Here is a 14,450-nt window from a genome sequence, read left to right on the forward strand (position 1 = left end):
GTTTCGGGACTGATCCCGGCAATGTTACTAGGTCCCCATCCCGGCATCAATCCCGGGACGTGTTTGCGTTCACACAGAAGGCATTTTTAAGGCAATTTCCCGGGATCAACATGCTGTGTGAAAGGGGCTAAACAGTATCAGAGACTCGCCAGTGGATCCAGTGGGCTTGTTGGACAAAATCTCTCACACTAAGTCCTCTAGATTAGAAGAAAAGCATAAAAGAGGCAGGCGACTGGTTTTTGACTTTGGCCTTGGACGAATCTTTAGGGAGCCGAATGTGAAAGGGAGTTTTAACGTCTTAAGATAGTTTACATCATGGCTGCTCTCTTAGGGCGCTTTCATTCTCAAAGTTCTTAGAGTTCCTGTGTGCAAAGCAATTTGAGCAATGTGAGAACTGTGTCACGTCTAGGGCAGACATCAGCGTTTTTCAGCTTCAATGGCTCATTCATCAGTGGTTCACACATGGGAGGCTTAGACTTAGACTTACAAAGTTTGAACTGAATTGTGTTCAGTTGCATTGTGTTCAAGATCAAGCAAACCAGACAGATTGGTAGGAAAGTCGGGGGGGGGGAAAGATCCATAACTGATTTGTTGTCTGTACCTAATAATAAACAGGAAGCCAAAGCCTCATTTTAGGTCCTCTGTGGTACATTTGCACTGTTGCTTAACTCTTTTGCTTAATCTTAGCTGAACAAATTACAGAAAAACAACAACAAATGACCCAAAACCCCAAATCTTTTGTTCCTGAAGACCAGATTACAGCTAATCTATTAATCAGAGTTGGTTCTTATCTAAAGGTGTCATCTAAGCAGATTTGAGACTGTAAATCCTACGTGACTAAGCCTCAGTAGAATGGCTATAAATGCAGAGACATATGTCTGATCGAGCAATGTTTAGGCTCTCGGCCAGCAAGGGTCCATGCCCAACATGTAACCCCCCGTCGAGGGGAGGTGTTGGAGGGGTAGGGGATTTGCCTGGTGGACAGGTGCAGGGTAACAATATCACCATTAAGCTGACAGAAAGAGGTGAATGTGTGAGAGCATTAGCAACACGCTAATGCTCGGCTGCGGGGTACGCCGTGGTGCCATAGGTGGGCTTATGGAGCCTGGATGAGGGCTGGTGTAGTTTAGCAAGGGGAGATGCTGATGGATGGCGAGCGAATAGGGTCATTAATCGCAGACGTTGGGGAGAATTGCATAAGAGAAATCAATCTTCAGTACTGCTGCTGCGCTGCTTTGGCGCGATCTCTTCAGACCCAAACGCCCTGCAACATTTATCACACCTCCACCATCCCTCTTGCTCTCTCTGGAACGAGAGAGGAAACTGCAAGCAATAAACATATCAATAGGTGTCCACCATACCCAGATGCGTGGGGTTTTTAAACTGAGATATTCAGATGAGGGAAAAACAGAGGCAGGGAATGAACAACAGCACAAAAACAACAACTGTGAAAAATAAAATAAAACAAAATGCGTCTCATTCGCCATAATGAAATTATATATCGGCCAAAAGCCACTCTGCTTCCTAGATATCAGCACAGAGCATTGAAAACGACATGATGAGCCATTTTAATTTTAGCTAAATGAAAGCATTTTAACAGTTATTTGCTGTATGAAACGAATGGAAAAACAACAGTAAAAAATATACATATAAAATGAAAGCATCATAAAAATGGAAAGATTAATAAAATTGTAAATAAAATTAATTAAAAAAAGAAATTAACAATCATTTACTTAATTATTTAAAAATGACGTAATACCCATTTATAAATTATTTTTAGATTAATTCAATCAAAAATACTAAATTATAACTAGATATTTTAACAGGTTTACATGCATCAAAAAAAAAAAAAAAACACTTTATACATTTTCAAATCCCTCCTTTCTGCGAGCTACTCTGCTCTGATTGGCCAGATGGCCCAGTCTGTTGTGATTGGTAGATTCCTAAAGCTCCCTTTAGATTCCTAAATAACGATGACGTCGATCTTACCATATCAATCCGATGATAACAAACCGATGTGTATATTTCAAATTTATTGCGGTGCACATGCAGGAACTGTATCAATAACAGCGCATATGTTAGCCCATGCACTAACGTGAATGACTAATGTAACATTAAAGTTTGCAAAACAAATCTTGCTCCATCCTTTATCTTTAGTCAAAGTAGTAAGAACGACAGATAATCTGCATTAATAGATACAGCTTTAGGTAATAGTGGCCCACAGCTGATTAGCATGAACTATTTTGGTAAGACAGTAATAACGTGTGTTAGCCGGATAGCCGGAAACTTAAACAACATAAAACACAAAACTACATATTTTGAACACTCGGTAGAAAATATATACATCAATAATTATTCATACTTACAGGTTGTGATTCTGAGGAACAAGCTGGACCAAATAAACTGGGTACTGACCCATCTTTCAAGAGCAAGCGTTTTGCGAATCCCGCATTGAACTCCGAGATTTGGGAAGCAGTCGTCAGTAAAATTACGTGTTTGAGGGCGGGTCAAGTTATTCGCGGGCAGACAACGTACAACATAGGCAGGCATTATGCAAATGTATTATCTAGCAACGTAGAACCATAACACAGTGGGATTAAAATTACAGACGACTCGTTTAGGCGGTTCAGAGTTGATTTTTTTTTTTAGGAGACAGTAACTTTATTTAGCGTGCACTTTTGACTTTTCAGAACGTTTACATTCACAAACAGCTATATCGCACACTGTTTGACAGGGAATATGCGAAGAACCATAATAGGGGCACTGTAATTACTATTACTCAGTACTTAAATGTATAATTACACTGTAACAGGGACACATTAATATAAGTGTAACCAACAATAAAAATCAGCAGGCCGACAGATTCATTAGTACAGTACTAAAGAGTCTGTGCTTTTCTTGAGTGAAAATGTTCAGATACTTGTTCAAGGTTGCACTTTGCCTTCAAAACTCACTAACCTTCACTCACAATGGTCATTTGTAGGCCAAAGTGGCACCATCGGTTACATGAAAACATGACCAACCTTCAAAAACATTTCCAACCAATCGAAGATAAAAAAAAAAAACACTTCAAAAGGTTAAAAGACAGTGTAGAGGGACACAAAATACTGTATATAAGCTTTGCTCCAAAAACCAGTGAGCTGCTTTGCTGTATATTGCCATAGACTGCTGTCTTGATATAAACAAAAGGTGCAATTCAAGATTATCTCAATAAGCATGACTAATAATGAAACTGATGTCTTGGTAGGCATCTCACAAAGTTTTAGAACAAAGCTATAGTCATTGTGTTCACAGCACATAACACAATTAAGGAATATTGGATGTGGACAGGAAGTACGCATTGAGTGCTGTTAATGCATTTATAGTATTTGATATCCAAAGTCTCCCAAAGACTTGAGTCACCCCATGCAGTGACACGACTCAAATCAATTAGATTAACACTGGGAACAGATGTTGGGTCGTTTCTCTCCAGAGTGTTTTTTAATTACTGTCTGCTTTTTTGTTGACGCAGTAAACAATACTTAGCATTTAACTCTGGATGTAACTTTAAAACTTCTCTCTTAATTAGGTGATGCGTAAAGCAAAACCGCTGTACTTTGCGCAGCGTGAAGTGAGAGTTTGTGAATCACGCTGGGACTTGACGTTTATGTCGGGTTACATTTACAGCTAAGGATCATCTTACGGCTGCAGAACTCACAAACATTGGCATCATATAGAGGAGTTCCTCATACATGTTCAGCATAAGCAGTTTTCACCTTCACTACAGCATTGAGTACTAAAACACAAGGCAAAGTTCTGCTACACTGTGCAACTGCATTTTAGCCAAGGGCACGCTGAAGGATCGAGTGTCACTGTGTGGCAAAGTTGAACATTTTAAACTGTGTTATATAAAGAGGAAAACTCTATTTTCTTGAGGATACCAGAAAGGATGCTTCGTTAAAGTTCTGCGTTGCAATTTCACACGATTCAGTACGTTCAGTGTGTGGATGGAGGAAAGAAGGGTAATTTAAAGGGATAGTTCACCCAAAATTCTAATTTTGCCATCATTCACTCAACCTTTTGTGTTCCACAGAAGAAATAAATGAATTCAGGTTTGGTACGACAAGAGGGGGAGTAATTGGTTTCATCATTTTTGGGTGAGCTATTTCTTCAAGCGGCAGCAGCTGGCAACATCAGCAAGAGTTTCAAAGGCAACAAAATACATTTGGTTTGAAGACGTTGCGATTTCACACTGATGATCTTGAGGGGGAAAAAGTAGAAGGGAAACAGAGGAAACGGAGAGATAGACTTGGCAGATCAAAGGCAATATACTCTCTGTGAGGCCGACACTGCCGTCTGTCTGGTTGTCCCTTTGTGGGTTTGCTGCTGTTGTGGTTTATCCTGTAGAACACAATAACCTCCAACAGCCAACTATACTGTCTATTCCATAGTGCTTGGCATTCATCTAAACAAATAAACCCTTGACTACATCCTTTTTCCTTTCCCTTTTATACCTACCTTGAAAATGTAACAGCACCGTGGTATACTGGACATGTTCCACAGCAATACAAGTGTTTTTCTGAACATGTATCATAATGATACTATGGTAATGCCATGGTATACATTAGTACATTAGTACATTCTTTTTTTGAAAGAAATTAATACTTATTCAACAAGGTCACATTTGACTGATTAAAAATGACAGTAAACCAGTAAAAAATAAAAAAAATAAAAAATCATATTTCAAATAAATGCTGTTCTTTTGATTTTTATACTAAATTTTGTTTCCACAAAAATATTAAGCAGCACAACTGTTTTCAACATTGATAATAATAAGAAATGTTTCTTGAGTAGCAAATCAGCATATTAGAATGATTTCTGAAGGATCATGTGACACTGTAGTGATACTGAAAATTCAGCTTTGCATTACAGGAATAAATTACATTTTTAAATGTACTGAAATAGGAAACAAAAGGTTATTAGAAATAGGTTATTTTAAATTGTAAAAAATATTTCCACATTTTTTGTTTTTACTGTATTTTTGATCAAATAAATGATTGATGAGCAAAAGAGACTTCTTTCAAAAACATCATACTTACTCCAGACATTCCAGCAGTGTTATTGGTTTATACTTATATTTTGGTATATGAATATGGTCATCATTCAGTAGCATGCTATATATCAAAATATAATGGTATTATCATCAGGTACCATCAGGAAGTTCTCTCTTGCTTATCTTTGTTCTTTCCTTCAACATCTGCAAGAATGAAATTATCTACTTCTTCAAATCCCTAAATAACTGAGACTGCTTTGTCAACCAAACTATTCATTGACAGGCAGGAAGACAAATCCAAACTGAAAGCTGAATACAAAGACAGAATCCTTAAGAAAATGCTCAATCTGCCACAAATGAAAGATGTTGAGAACAGCAGTTGGTCTGAAAGTGGAGAAGCAGCCTTTGCATTGACCAAAAATATAATAATTCTTTATCATATCTTATTGGTTCATTCACTTTTTTTTTTTTTTTACAGAAAGAAACTACAACAAGACAATGTGAAGTAAGGTGACATACTCTGTTGTTCTCAGGTTACCTCATTGCTATGGTTATTGCTATGTTAATTGCTGATTGCAGATGCTGAATAATTTCCCACAATTGCAGAAAACAGCCATTTTAACTTTCATCCACTGGTACTCGGTGGTCATAAATGGGTTAAAAATGGACAAGAAGCAGAGAGATGCATTGTTTCAATAAAAATAAACCAAAAAAAAAAAAAAAATCTGTACAGAAAAAAAAAAAACAATACACACAGGGGGGTTTTAAAACGAAAAGCCATAAGACACCCTCACGCAATTTATTCCCAAAAGACGACTCCAAGTCTGTCTTGTTATTGTTCAGCCTTCAACTGGTTGCTGGATGGGGAAAAAAAGCAATCACCCTTCCCTCTTCCCAAGTCAATCATAAGCTCCAAGATTCCAATCATTTAAACCTTCCAAGATCAAAACAGTGTGAACTGCCTTTCTCTCCACTTCCTGCCGTAATGACTTCATGCAACGAGGATCATGATATATCAAACGGCGGGCGGCGAGGAGGAGAGCAGATCGGTGGGAGTTGGGATAAGAGTGGAGGGAAAAAGTGCTTATATTCATGAACTCCACGGGAGGTTTCAGGACATTACGGAAAGAATGGGAGTACTTGTAAGCAATCTGTTGTAGAAAGGGGGCGATGCAGGGCAATTGTGAACAGACTTGGAGAGCTTTTGAATCAGAAAAGGTTGGAGCAGGCATCAAAAAAAGAGCTTGTGTGGTGGTCGCTGCTGTGTTTTTGTGTGGATTGCTGGGGTGTGAACAGAGTTTAACTAACATTTAGAACTCTAATTCTACAGACCAAGAAACCAAACAATCACATTCTGAACCCACAAAGCAATTCTGCATGCTTGAACATGCAATTTGATTTTCATATAAAACAAAATTGAGCTTTGTTTCCTCAAAGAGGTGATTGTTCCTTTGCTTTTTGTTCAGAGTTGAAGTGCTTTCTGGCCTTGGCTTGATGAAAAACCAAGAAAAATATCAACTTAAATTAATAATAAAAAATAAAATAAAAACTCTGATAACTGCAGAAAAAAAATAATTAAGCCAATCACAAGCATATACAGTATCGGCCCACTGTGATGAAAAGATGAGAATAAATCCAAAACATCACATTATTCAACCCACTTTCATGCATAATCAATGTCACACTGCTTAATTCAATCATCACACAATGATCGCTTTCTCTAAACTGCAGACGTTATAATTAGCATAAAAATATTAATGCACATGTGTGCGTAATTTTCTCAATAGCCACTTTCACACAGCAATCCCGGTAAATTGCCTTAAAATTGCCAGAATGACTTTACCGGTAAATACACAAATATGCTGTTCACACAAGCAACGCCTTTCTGGCTTTTTACCAATAAGAGACCATTCACATCAGCTCCAAAATACCGGTAAATTCTGTGACGTCAATCATCGGAAGTGATCTTTAAATGCTGCGTCGTTGTGAGAAGAAGCGCTTTAGTTTCACTACCTGCTCAATTTGACAAAATTATTTGACGTCTAAATTAAAGGCATAAAGGGATGATCAAACAGATTGCGTTTTTGCTCTTAAAAACACGAACAGCGCATAATAGTATCCATTCGACACGTTGAACAAGGCGTGGCTTAACGGTCAATGATGATCATCTTGCGCATATTTACTTTTATTTACATATATACATTCATCAACTCACACATAAGTTGTGGTAAACGGAAGCTCAGGCATGTTCGCTTGCCTTGCGAGAAGCAATGAAATTGACTAGAGGACATCTTCATAACAAAACAGTTCCATAGCTGTATTTATTTCAGTTCACTGTTGGCCTTAAAAAGTTTGTGCATAAAAGTGCTCAAAAAAACATTTTCTGAAGAAATAATGTACTAGGAACAAAGACTTCAGCTGTAAGGGTGCTAGTTATCCAAATGAAGAAGACGGTAGATGAGGTAATGCCAACATAAACATTGTTTGTATCACACTTTTGCAACATTTTATCACAATGGTGATAAAATACACAATGGTGATGAACATAATGACAAACAGCTGTGATGATTCATGAGTGTCCATGGAAACTAATGAGTGGAGGGAAACTTGATCAAAGGAAACAGGGAACTGATGAATACAAACTAAAAGTCCATGAAAGTGAAAGTAACTGAACATAAACGTGACACTAGTATGAGGTTACATGATATAAATTTTAATTGGCCGCTCAATCAGAGGCTGAAAAAGGTTACAATATTGCTATTCCCCTCCTATCGAGAATGAAAGACCTTTCTGTCTCAGATGACCTCGACTGGAAAAGGCCAAGGAGCACATTGCTATGCGTGAATTATGAAGTCACTCTGAGCAGCCTGAGTCTCAAAGGACCCAAACGCCTCAGTAGACAGTAGATCTGTGATATTCACTCAAAGCTCTAAAAGAGTATAAAAAACAATTGTAATAAATGATTGCATCATTATAGCAGTATCTTTGTTTCAATCCACTCTGTTATCAAAATTTGAGGGGGAAAAAACTCTGGGTTTTCAGAATTGCAGCTACATTTTTCGTATGATTAATTAAATGTAAAATTGTTGAATAAAGTGCAATGAACATAAACTACAGCAGACTCAAGTATTTGGACACTTGCAAGTCAAATGTCTGAATGCCATTACATTAAATGCAACAAAAAGATTTAGAACGGTGTAGTCTGATTCATGAACAAATGACTCTTTTTTTATATATACTTTAATATCAAACCTCAAATTCAAAAGTATGCCTATGCTAATTAAAAAAAAAAATATATATATATATATATACACCATGGTTTGCTTTTTGTATTTTGATTCAATAATCTATCAATCTACGCACTACTCTATCAATGAGGAAAATGACAAAAATGGCGAGATAAAACCGCTGCTTAAATGGCAAACGTTTTGATCACATGTGACCCTTCTCAATGCCAAGTTGACCAGTATATATCTAATTTACAATTATATATCTAATGCAATGACATTTAGACATTTGTAAGTGTCCAAATACTGGTAAGTTGCAACTTGTATCACTTTGATTTTATTCAAAACATTAAGGCAAATTTTCACGCTGAAGTGGGTTAAAACTGTTTACAGTGCATGCAGCATTAATAATCACATTATACGGTTTTTAAATGTTTTACAAACCAACAACAAATGTAATTGAATTTTCACTGGATTCTATTTATACCCATCTGCTGTGAAGGAAACTTTCACATTTTTCTGTCATTTTTGGACACACTTTAATGGTTGTGCCCAACGCCGTGTATTTGGTAGGTGTTTCTGGGAGCCTGAATGAGGGGGGCAGCTCCACCTGTCAGCCGCCTCTGGTCAGCACGCTATCTGCAGTCATGCACGTCAAGACGGGTGACAGCTCCAAAGGGAACTAAAGAAGAAGGCTGTGCTCGCTTTTCCCCTCCAACTCTCTTTCTTCACATTGTTTTCCTGCTCTCCAGTCAAATAGCTCTTCAACCAGCCATTCCCCTCAAGATAAGCCCCCCATCTAGCATCTCTCTCATTCATTTGGAGAACTAACTCTCTAATCCCTGCACAGATCTGTTGATCTTTAAACAAAAGGTTGGTTCATGAAAAAGCAAGCAGATGAACAAAATGCACCATTAAAATGAAAGCGAACACAAGCCTTTATGCCTTACGAAACGCCGTCCTCTGTGAGTACATTTCACTTTTCTAGACAAAAAAATCTGACAGTGCAGTAAAACACTTCCCTTGCAGCCCCCCCCATGCTGCACCGCGCTCGTTCACGTCTCTCTTTTAACTCTCCTTCCAGCTCTTTTATCAAACTGAGATGATTGCGTTTAGGATGGGTTGCCTGGAAACAATTTACAGAAGAGTTGACAATTAAATCATCGTTACTCTTTTAATGTGCTGTGGTGAACGTACCACCTGAGTCTGCCTGGGCTGGTTATTAATGATTCCTCATTTTTTGCATGCTGAGAATCTGACATTGTCATTGGCAGCTTATGTACCTGCTCCCTAATGCGCCAAAACCCACAGTGCATCTGGTTGACGGGTCCAAATATAGTCATGCAGAGTAGAATGGAAGACAGATATAAAGAAAGAAAGACTAAAAATGTTACTTTATCAATGTGGATGAAACCAAATGTATCATTCGATGCTAACCGACAACCTAAGTTTGTGATTTCATGGCTGATATAAATGATTAAAATATGGCATCTGACAGAATCATTTAATTTTTAAATGCAGAACATTTTTAACAGTGGTGTTAGCTAAGGTGAGCATCACAATTATGTTTCAAAGGTGTAATTAGGGATTTGTATGAAGGAAAAATCTCAAGAATTCAGTCTATTATGTGATATTTATAATATTCATGTAATTTAATTAAATCCCAAAATACTGGAAAATGATGGTTTATTATGCAAAAACATCACTGATTAATTTGACTGGTTTTTGATTAATTATTGTTTCTAACAAATTTTTGCAAACTTAGCCAGCTATCTGTATTAGCCAACTAATTATCTTGGTGACACATCAAACGAATTGAAGACAACAATGTAAAATAAATCACAGAAAATAAAACTTACATTTAATAAATTAATCAAAAAAATAATTTAGGTCAATATACAAGATCAATGACAACGCACTTTTCAATGGCAAAGCAGGTCTGGGCCAGTACGACATCCTTACAGTTGAGCCCTGATAAATGACTTATTGACTGGAGTAATGGACTCATTTCAAAATACTGCTGTTTTCACTGCATTTTTTATCAAATAAATGCAGCCTTGGTGAGCATAAGAGACTTTGAACAACATTGCAAAATCTTACTGACCCACATCTTCTGAACAGTGTAGATCAAGAGAACAGTGTGGAACTCTGGGACGAAATTTCCACACTATAATTTGGGAAGAGAAATGCTGCAAACAAACTCATTTTAAAGCAACTGATGATGACCCAAAGATTACTGAAAGCCTTCATCAAGAAAACCTGCATTATTCATAGACAAGTAATTAATGGCACTCTCTTCTTCTTCTTCTTTTCTCTCTCTCTCTCTCTCTCTCTCTCTCTCTATCTCTCTCTCTCTCTCTCTCTCTCTCTCTCTCTCCCCCTCCCTCCCTCCCTCTCCAATTTTTTCATTCTTCTATGTTCAGTGGTCCATCAAAATGGAAAGATGGCCTAAGGCCAGGCCTACACGAAAACACGACTCCAGTCTCGAAAAACATCTGGTTGTCAGAGAGGCGAATGTGAACGCGATGTTGTAAGTCTGAATCACAGTAGGATACAACCTAGAGCTACATCACAAGGTCTGCTTCTCCTGTAGATAAGGGGGTCCTTTGGGGGCTATTTTTAGCATCGAAACTCATAATCACGAGAAGTTCATTAAACGTCACCCAAAGCCAAACACAGCCTCCGTATGTTGGTGCCCAGTGGGCGCTACTCTCCCAACAAGCAACCGCCTCATCCTCCCTCTATAAGATGTTCAAATTAATTAAGGAAAAGCAAATTTTCCTCTCATCTCCATTACTGAAACAGTAGCTGCATTTCCAAATTATTTGAAATTCTTCATTTATTTCCTTCTCTCTAGAGCAGTCTTGTGTGAGACACATTTATGTGGCTATCTGCAGCAATTACACCCACAATTCTCCTTGTTTGATATATTGTCATCTATTTAATTTATATGCAATACAAACAAATAAAAGCTTGACAACCACTTTGGAGGGAAAAATGTTCATTTAAAACAGCAGAACAACTTAACAGCATTGCGAATCATTACATTTAACCTGGTTTCCCGCTCTCTTTCTAATGTGTTTACATTAAACAATTCTATATTTGTCCCTTGTAGTAAACATATTGATTTATTCATTGTAAAAGTTTGATTTATGTCCACAGATAAATCCAATTTTTTGTAAATCAACAAATAAAGCCACATTTCCCACGATCCAGAGGGATTGCTGTGATTCTGTATTGAAGTATTCCATGTTAATATATAGAGGCATGATATGAATAACAAAAGTATTTGAGAGGAATTGGATTCCACTGAGGATCCGATTGGGTCATTTTTGTTGAACAAAAGAGAAATTAATATTTATGCTGAATGTTTCTCTTCTCCTCCTCTCAGTATTTCTCCCTCTGTTTTTCACCCATTCAAGTCTTTTGTTCAAGTCAAAACAAATTCACAATAACATTCATTACAGTTTCTTCAAAATGAATCTTTGAACAAAGTCACCTGACATTACTGAGCACCAGCTCTTACCAGAAATGCCTAAAACTTAAGAATAAAGCAAAAAAACATATGATATACAAAATATATATATATATATCTGCTACTCGGGGCACAAGTTACTGGTATTTAAAATAAAGAGGTTTTTCCATAATGAATTTCCCAGGTTCAATATAAGACCTTGATTACTACAAAAAGTAATTTAACTCATCCATCAGTCTTTAAAGGTGCTCTAAGCGATGTCATGCATTTTTAGGCTGACATTTTTTTGTCACATACAGCAAACATCTCCTCACTATCCGCTAGCTGCCTGTCCCCATGAAACCACTGTAAAAAAACACAGTCTCTGTAGACAGCCCAGGCTCCACAAACGGCAACAAAAACAAAATGGCCCAACCTGGACCTATAACATAACAAACAGTGTTCCAGCCAATAACCGACAAGAATGATTTGGTGGGGGTTAGTGCGCGTGCATATTAAGGGGATGTTGGGAAGTGGAGGAGAGAGAGAAGCATGAAGAGGAGAGATGTCCTAGACAACGACTAATGTTAGAATTATATTCTCTTGAATTTTGATATGGCCGACACACGATCAAAGTGACGACATTCCGATGAACAAAGAGCAAAGAAGAGGGAAAAGGAGAAGGAACGCGCAAAGTCCCGAATTTACATCGGAAAAGCCTTCGAAAGGTGGCGAGAACTCCGCCGGCAGAAGGGCTTCCAATCCGACATTCAGGTGGCTCTGTTTTTGCTGGACAGGTGGGTAAATCCAGTCCGGCGTTCCTCACTGTTTCAGGAAGCACGGAAGGGAGGGGCAGGGGACGGGATGAGGAGGAGGGAGAGTCGAGCTACCCTCCGTTTTGTTTGACAATACTTCGAATGTCAACAAGATGTGACTTCACCTAACATCGCTTAGAGCACTTTTAAAAACAGACAAAAATCACGTTCGCAGTTATTAGAGGATAAACATTAAAATGTACTCCAGTTCCAAAGTTTGGAACTTATTTTTTAATATAGATTTTTTTTTTTTTTTTTTGTCTCTTATGCTCAAGGTTGCAAAACAATAATATTGTGAAATGTATTACAATTTAAAATAACTGCTTTCTATTTGAAAATATTTTAAAATGTAATTTATTCCGGTGAATTTTCAGCATCATTACTCCAGTCTTCAGTGTCACATGATCCTTCAGAAATCTTTCTAATATGCTGATTTGCTGCTCAAGAATATTTTCTGATTATTATCAATGTTGAATGATGCTAGTGTGATAAAACCACTTACTAACCAGTGTTGGGAGTAACGCGTTACAAAAGTAATTAATTACTGTAATGCATTGCTTTTTGCTGTAACGCGGTAATGTAAGGCATTACAGGGGGGAAAAAAGTAATATTTTACTCGGTACAAATGTCAGTAACGCGCGTTACAAGCATTGTTAGTTAACCTGGAATAAGGAGTTTTTTCTTCATACAAATTCGCCAAAATCACCGCGAGAGATCAGCAGAGGAGAAACGTCCGCGCAAAATGTTTCACTTTCTGTACGTTAATCAGACAGAGCCGAGATGAGTGAGCCTGCAGCGGATAGTACATTCTCAACAGCGAGAGAGGGAGTTTCTTTTACTGTCTATGGGAGTTTCCTGCTTACCAGTCGCAGTGGTCCAGCGCCGTTTCCATGGCAACTCTGCGCCGCGGCCGCTCCAGTGTTTGAAAGCGACATGAATGTTCAAAGTTCACGCGCACGGCCATTGATTAAACCACGTCAAAATCATGCAGCATTTACAAACATCTAGAATTAGGACATTACTTAAATAAAAATCTCATTAATATTAAATTATACATTTAAAACTGATTTTGGAGATCTATGACTCGTTCATAGACCAAATGGCCTATGCCCACACTACTGCAGTCACTCACAATAATAATTAAAATAAAATAAAAATATTTGGCTTAGTTATTTATTTTTATTTTTGCTAAAGTTTAAGCCTAAAGTTTACCCCGGGCTTAAAGTAAAAAGATGTCTGTACCATGCGTCCATGCAAAGTACCATGGTAATATTTGAGGTACCATGGTTATATCTGAGGTAGTATGTACCATGGTAATATGTACGGCAGAATGTACCATAGTTATATCTGAAGTACTAGGGCATGTACCATGTTAAATCTGAGGTACCATACTATGTACCATAGTAACATACTGTACAGTATAGTACTTCAGATATTATCATGGTACCATGATAATATCTGAAGTACTATAAAGTATGTACCATGGTTATATCTGAGGTTCTATGGTATGTACCATGGTAGGTACCATGGTAAATCTGAGGTACCATACTATGTACCATAGTAACATATACAGTACCATGCAATGTACCATGGTACCATGATAATATCTGAAGTACTATATAGTATGTACCATGGTTAGATGTAAGGTACCATGGTACTACCATGGTATACCATGGTATGTACTATAGTACATCATGGTAAAATTTCTTATGGGTCCAAGCTCAGTCGGATACCACATCACCTTCTACTGGATGTGTAATGAGCTAATTGAGCATCATACGCTACATTTAGATTGCCAAATCCATATTGGCAGTTATTTTGGTGAGAGTAACTTAAAAGTAATGCAATAGTAGTGTAATGCCTTACATTTTAAATACAGTAATATTGTAATGTAACGGATTACTTTGAAATGACAGTAACAA

General features: G+C 37.5%; 1 protein-coding gene across 10 annotated transcripts in view; it reads right to left on the minus strand.

Moving 5' to 3' along the window:
• Positions 1 to 14,450, minus strand: part of ptprt (protein tyrosine phosphatase receptor type T) — a 238,621-nt gene that overhangs the window by 105,909 nt on the left and 118,262 nt on the right. The window lies entirely within an intron of this gene.

This window comes from Rutilus rutilus (assembly GCF_951802725.1).
Source record: "Rutilus rutilus genome assembly, chromosome: 12".
NCBI classification, from domain to species: domain Eukaryota; kingdom Metazoa; phylum Chordata; class Actinopteri; order Cypriniformes; family Leuciscidae; genus Rutilus; species Rutilus rutilus.